The sequence below is a fragment of the Galeopterus variegatus genome, unplaced genomic scaffold (genome assembly GCF_000696425.1).
Source record: "Galeopterus variegatus unplaced genomic scaffold, G_variegatus-3.0.2 Scaffold6976, whole genome shotgun sequence".
Lineage (NCBI taxonomy): Eukaryota > Metazoa > Chordata > Mammalia > Dermoptera > Cynocephalidae > Galeopterus > Galeopterus variegatus.
The window spans coordinates 66,825-73,166 of record NW_007733087.1 but is presented as its reverse complement, the minus strand read 5'-3'; the positions used below and the strand labels follow the sequence as shown (position 1 = coordinate 73,166).

Here is a 6,342-nt window from a genome sequence, read left to right as displayed (position 1 = left end):
CCACACTCACCCTGACCTTTGGTTAACCATGTTCTGACACTACATTGGCCCTGAACATCTTCCTGACCCTGATCCTGATGCCAAAAATCACGCCCTCACCTTCACCTTGATCCTGAACCTGAGCCTGAACCAGACACTCATGCTCAAACTAATTCTGAACCTCAACCTTACTCTGTCCCTAAAAATAAACTTTATCCTGACAATTGTCATCACATTTACCCACCCTGAATTTGAAGCAGACCTTGAACCTGACCCTCGCTCTGACACTCAACCTTTTTATAACCCTGGTTCTGTACATGATCATCAATCTGACCCTGCTCTGGAACTAGACAGAACCTGTCCCTATTACTGAACTTCACCTGACATTGATGCTAACCCAGATACTGACCCACACTGACCCTGGACCCTCAACCATTCCCATCTACACAAGACACTAACCCTGACCCACCCTGACCTTGTACTTGACCCTAAACCTGACTCTTGACCTTCAGCCTCACACTGAACCCAACAACCTGAATCTGACAATTAACCTTATCCTCATGCTTAACTTGATCATCACCCTGACCTTGATTTGATCTTGACCCTGATCCTGACTCTGACCCTGACCTACAGGGTCACTCACTCTCACCTTCATCCAATTCTTTGGCAGACTCTGATACCCTTACCCCCACCTGACTTTGAACTTAACCTTAAACCTGCCCATGACCCTGAAACTTATTCTCATATTGACTCTCTCCCTAACCCTAGCCCGTTTCTGACCTTTATCCTGACCATCACCCTGACTCTGACTGCACTTGACCTGGAACTTTGTCCCGACCCACAGGATATTCAACGCAGACCCTGGAGGGGGGAGTGGGAATTGGATGGGACAAGAGACGTGAGAAATGGAGACCAGACAGTATTCTGATCAAGTCTTGTTTATTGGTTTGAAAGTTACAGCTTATATAGGGAAAAAGCAGGCATGCTGCAAAGGGTCTGGAATGTAAAGATATGATAACATCTTGAGGAGAAACAAAGACAGGACATTCAAAGTAAAGGTTGCTGCCCAGAATGTTTATGGTTAAACAGTTTCTGGAGAAGGATAAAAGGTCACTTGCAAGTTAACTTGCAGAGCCAGGAGCAAGCAGTTTCTGGCACAAGCAGATTGCGAGGCAACGGCCACACAAAGGGGAGTGGGGCTGCTTGCTCCCAACAGAACTTAACCTTGACCATGAACTTGATCCTCACCTTCACCCTGACTCTCATCTTACTCTGATGCTCACCATGACCGTGATCCTGACCCTGACGATTAACATGACCCTAACACTCACCCTGACCTTGGCCCTGACAATGACATAGCTCTCACACTGATCATGACCCTGAACCTGATACCACCCCAGAACATTTATCCTTAATGGGACACTCACCCTCAGTCAAGTTCAGGGACCCTAATCCTGAACATCAACCTCACACTCACCTTAACTCTGGAATTGACCTTGAATCCTATCCAGAACTGGACATTCACTGTCAACCTGAATGAGACAGTCAATTTTACCTCAGCTCATTCTGTCAATGGCCATGTCCTTACCCTGACCAAACCTATCCCTGATCTTGACCTTGACCATGAACCCTCTAATGTATCCTTATCCTGACCTTCACACTCATCTTGACCTTCAGCTTGATTTTGAACCAAACCCTAACCCTAAAACTTCCCTCACACTAATTTTGACCTTGAACCAGATTCTGACACTGACCGTGGCCCTGACCTCTCCTTTACTTTGATCCTTAACTTGACACAGTCCTTTATTCTGAACTGGACACTCTCCCATATTCTGATCCTCATCTCTCTGTGTCTGATCTTAACCTCATCCTAGCAATGACCCTGACCTCGAACTTGATCTTGACCTTCACCCCGCCCTTCACTTTTACATTAAATCTGATCTGAATCTGTATAGGCCAGGACCAAGACCACATGAGGCCCATGGCTGGTATCAAGGCTAGCATAAAAGCCAAGGTGAGGGTCAGGACAGGGCTTGCACAAGGGACAGTGCCAAGGTGAGAGGGAGGCTGAGGGTCATTGTGAGGGTGAGTGTAAAGGTCAGGGTGAGGGTGAATGTTAGGTGAGGACAAGCACCAACATGAGGGCAAAACCAGGTGAGGGTGAGGAACAGGGGTCAGGCTCAAGTTCATAGTGAGGGTAAGAGTCAAAGAGAATGAGGGCAAATGTCTAAGAGCCAGGGCAAAGACCAGGTTAAGAGCAAGGGTTCAGTTGAGGTCAAGGATAAGGGAGATGGCAAAGCCAGGCCAGGGGAGGTTCAGGTGAACTGCCAGGGCTAGTGCAAGTACAAAGTTCAGGGCCCAAGTGAAGGCAAAGAAGGGGTCGAGAGCGAGGATGAGAGTCATATGGCAAGGGCGAGGGCAGGGCAAAGGTGAGAGCAAGTACGTGCAAGGACCAAGGCCAGGCCAATGACCAGGGTGAGGGTCAGTGCCAAAGGCAAGACAAAGGCCAGGGCGAGGGTCAGAGTTGAGGCCAGGCCTGGGACAGATGTAGGCGAGGGCACAGGTGAGAGTCAGGACCCCTGTGACCAGAGGCTGTGACCAGGACCAGGGCAAGGATGAAGGCCAAGACCAGCATTAGGGAGAAAACCAATGGTAGGGAAAGGGACAGTGAGGGTCAGTACAATGGCCAGGGCCAGGACCCTGCCGTCTGGGAGGTTCAGGTAGTGGTGAAGCAACAGTGAAGGCCAGGCACAGGGTGAATGTCAGGGTCATGAGGGCGGAGGTGACGGTAGCAACAAGCATAGGGGTAGATGGCAGATGTTGGCCAGGGCCAGTCAGAGTCAGGATGAGGAGCAGGGTCAGGGTGAAGACCAGGGTCAGGCCCGGGTCAAAGGTCAGGTCGAGAAAGCGAGAGCAAGGACAAGGGGCAGGGCCGGCGTCCAGTGCAAGGTCCAGTGCAAGAGAGCAGGTCAGATCGAGAGCCAGGACGAGGGTTTAAAACAGGGACTGGTTCAGTGTGAGGATCAGGACGAGCGCAAGGGCAGAGGCAAGCTGGCAGTCAGGGGAAGAGGAGCCGCCGGCACCTACGAGTGTCAGCGGAGCGGGCTGGGCGTGGCTGTCCGGGCGCGGCGGGCTGGGCGGGAGCAGGAAGGGGCGGGAGCGGAGCGGGAGCAGGAAGGGGCGGGAGCGCGGCAGGAGCAGGAAGGGGCGGGAGCGGGAGCGCGGTAAATATTCTTTGAGTAAATGAATTTAAGGAACTTAAAATACATATTATATCGTTTTACAAAAAGGCTAATAAGCAGATCCTTGCTAGAATACCGTTATTATAATTTTAAGTGTATCAAATGAAATATTGGGCTTTCACCCTCATATTTACTGATCAGGATACTGAATATCACACAGTGATTTGCCCAAGGTCACCCATGGAGTTATGCACAGAGCTGGAATTGCATCCCTAGCTGTTTCCATGGCAGTAGGCTAGGGGTAACTTAGGGGACAAGTTTGAAAGGGAGGTGCCCAATACCCTATGGTAGCACCAGTTTCCCCAGGTCATAGTTTCCTCATAGGTAAAATGAGGTCAGTAATCCCTGCCTCACGGTGTCATTGTGAAGGCCAGGAGCTAACAGAAGGATCCTTAAAGGTGGGTAGCATTTATTTTGCAGGGTATATTATGCATTACAATTCTCTGTCTGGGAAACAAGATCTCAGCTGGGTTTTGAACTATTACAATTCTCTGGGAAACAAGATCTCAGCTGGGTTTTGAACTAGGAGCTATAGAAAGGAGAGAGAGAGAGAAAGGATATATAGAGAAAATGCACAGATCATCTTGCCTGGTTTGATTTTGCAGAATAGAAACTTTACACTTCTGCCAGCCGAAAAGACTTCTTAAAGGCGTAGTAACTTTGAGTTGGCAGATGAATGAGGGCTGTTGAAGGGGTAGCTTGGGCTCAGAGAGGGTGGTCATTGTTTCTGCCAGGGCTTGGAAAGCCACATGTCTGGGCTGGGACCCTCAGAGGTTCTGGCCCACCGAAGGCTCTAGAGAGTTGCCCACTGAAGCTGTGTAGGCTCCAGAATTCTGGACGTGTTAGCTGGAGAGGGTAGGAAGTTCCATGAGTCAGGCCTGGGCCTGGCGGGGGGGGAAGGTCTGGCACCCTGTTCCCTATTCCGTGAAACTATCCTGAGCCTCTTGGTAAATACTACTGCAGAAAGCAGTCGTGGGAGGATAGTCTGTATAGAGGATCCAGGATAGCCTGGGAGGCTGGAGGCTGCTCTCGTTCTGCCATCTAGCGTTTCTGGGATATCCCCTTGGCCGGTGCCTTAATTTACTTCATTGCAGCAGCCTTCTTACCAGGCATACTTCTCTGCTTTCAGCTCCAAACCTTCCTTCTCACAGTAGCCAAAGTGATTTTCTGAAATGCAGTTTGACCCTACCACTCAGCTCTTCAAAATTCTCAGGTAGCATCTCACTATTTTTGTCATTACGACTTTTGGGAGTTGGTCTAAGCCAACCTTCAGCTCCTTTTTCCATTCTTGTCCACCCAGAATCCTATGTGCTAATTAAGACAAATTACTCATTCATCTTTTTCACCCTTAGGAATATTCGCCCCGCTGTTGTGTCTCAGCAATGCTGCAGCCACATAAAGAACCGCTACTCATTCTTTGAGACTTGATCAGTAATCACTTCTCTGAGTCCCTTGGCACCCCACCCTTTACCCCCACTGAGTTTCTCATTCTGTTCTTTCTCATTCATTATTTGTTTGTTTTTGATTATTCAAATATGTCTCTAGCTCTACCTCAGGGTGAGTTTTCTTGAGTGCGGGAATGAGTTTGATTCAGCTTCTTGTCCCCTCCACAGGGCCTGGCAGGCTAGGTGCTAACTGCCTGTTGTCTGACCGTGCACTATTCTCTCCTCCTCGTTCTAGGTCTGGAATGAGGTTTCAAGGACCAAGGAACTGTGGAGGTGAGTGAAAGAAGAGCCTTATGTGGTCCTGCAGAGGAGCATTGGGTGCACTGGTTAAGTCTTCTGAGCACTCTGAATTTCTGGCTCTGCTGAGTGCATAAGAAAGGATTATCCACGATCCCTACCAGTAGGAGAATCCTCCCTGGTTAGGGATGTAACTGTTTTTCTAGAATATTGAAATATGAAAGATTATATTAATCAAATGGGAAATAAGGTAGGGCTATCAAAGTCAGGGGCAGAAATATACAGCAAATGAATGCAGCTGGCTGATAGAAGACAGATCAACAGAAATATGATCAAGCTACCTTTATTTTAATTCAGCTTTGGTGTAACAACGTAGCAACATAAACATGTATGGTATTAGAACTTATAAAGATCAAATGAAAAACATAAAGTTGAAAATAAAAGACATTTTAATTGTCAAGTTATTAAATTTTTTTTTACTAATTCATTTCTTTGGAACCTGACATCTTTTCTTTTGTACCAAGGTATAACTGTCACTGGCTGGCCGGTTAGCTCAGTTGGTTAGAGCTTGGTGCTGATAACACCAAGGTCCAGGGTTCGATTCCTGTACCAGCCAGCTGCCAAAAAAAAAAAGAACTGTCAGATCTCCTTGTTGCTGAATACAGTGCTGCTCTAAATGCCAACTAGGAACTGTAATTGTAGCCACTCATGATGGAAAACAGCTGTGCACACACTTTCTTTGAAACATGGAAAGTCTCTTTATTTTTAGGATGACTGTGCCTTGAGATATTTGAGACACCTGGAGTGCCAGTCTTGCCATATTTAGTTTGCAGTATCATTTAGCGCTATTTCATTTGTTGGTTTTTATCAAGTTTTCATTACTAATATTAACTAGAAAAACAGTACTAATCTCTAGCCAGTTTTGAAGTAAGAGAACTTTTATGGGAATTCGGTCTTTATCTGTACAATTGGGGGAATGTAGTCTAGATATAACATTCAGTTCTGGAAAGTGATTTTTCTACAGGTAAGTGGACAAGATTATGTCTTAGCAAATGCGTTTCTCAAAGAAATTGTTTCACTAGGAATAAATGAATTGACTCACGTACTGTAACTATTTGTGGAGGTCCTGGCCCAAGAATATTTACATGTTTAAATAGGTGTGATGCCAATCCCAACCCTAGTCTTTGGTATCTTTCCTCATAAGCGAGGGTAGGGATTTTCCGAGTGAAATGTATTTCTTTGAGCAGTTCATGTGTTACCATGCTGTGCCTCCAGGTTCCTCATGAAAATTGTTCAGTTGTCTGCAGGCCAAATCATGAATAGGTTTTCAGCTCATTACTACCTTATAGTTTTGGTGTTGAACTTTTTAGCATAAAGTCATCCCTTGTGTTTGTATCCATGACTACTGTCCTTATAAAAACACTGGGTTTATGTTTCTT

General features: G+C 46.8%; 1 non-coding gene across 1 annotated transcript; it reads left to right on the top strand.

Annotated features, from left to right (window-relative positions):
- Positions 1 to 5,445: 5,445 nt before the first annotated feature.
- Positions 5,446 to 5,519, top strand: TRNAI-GAU. Its single transcript has one exon. It is a non-coding gene; the product is annotated as a tRNA-Ile (tRNA).
- The last annotated feature ends 823 nt before the right edge of the window (positions 5,520 to 6,342 follow it).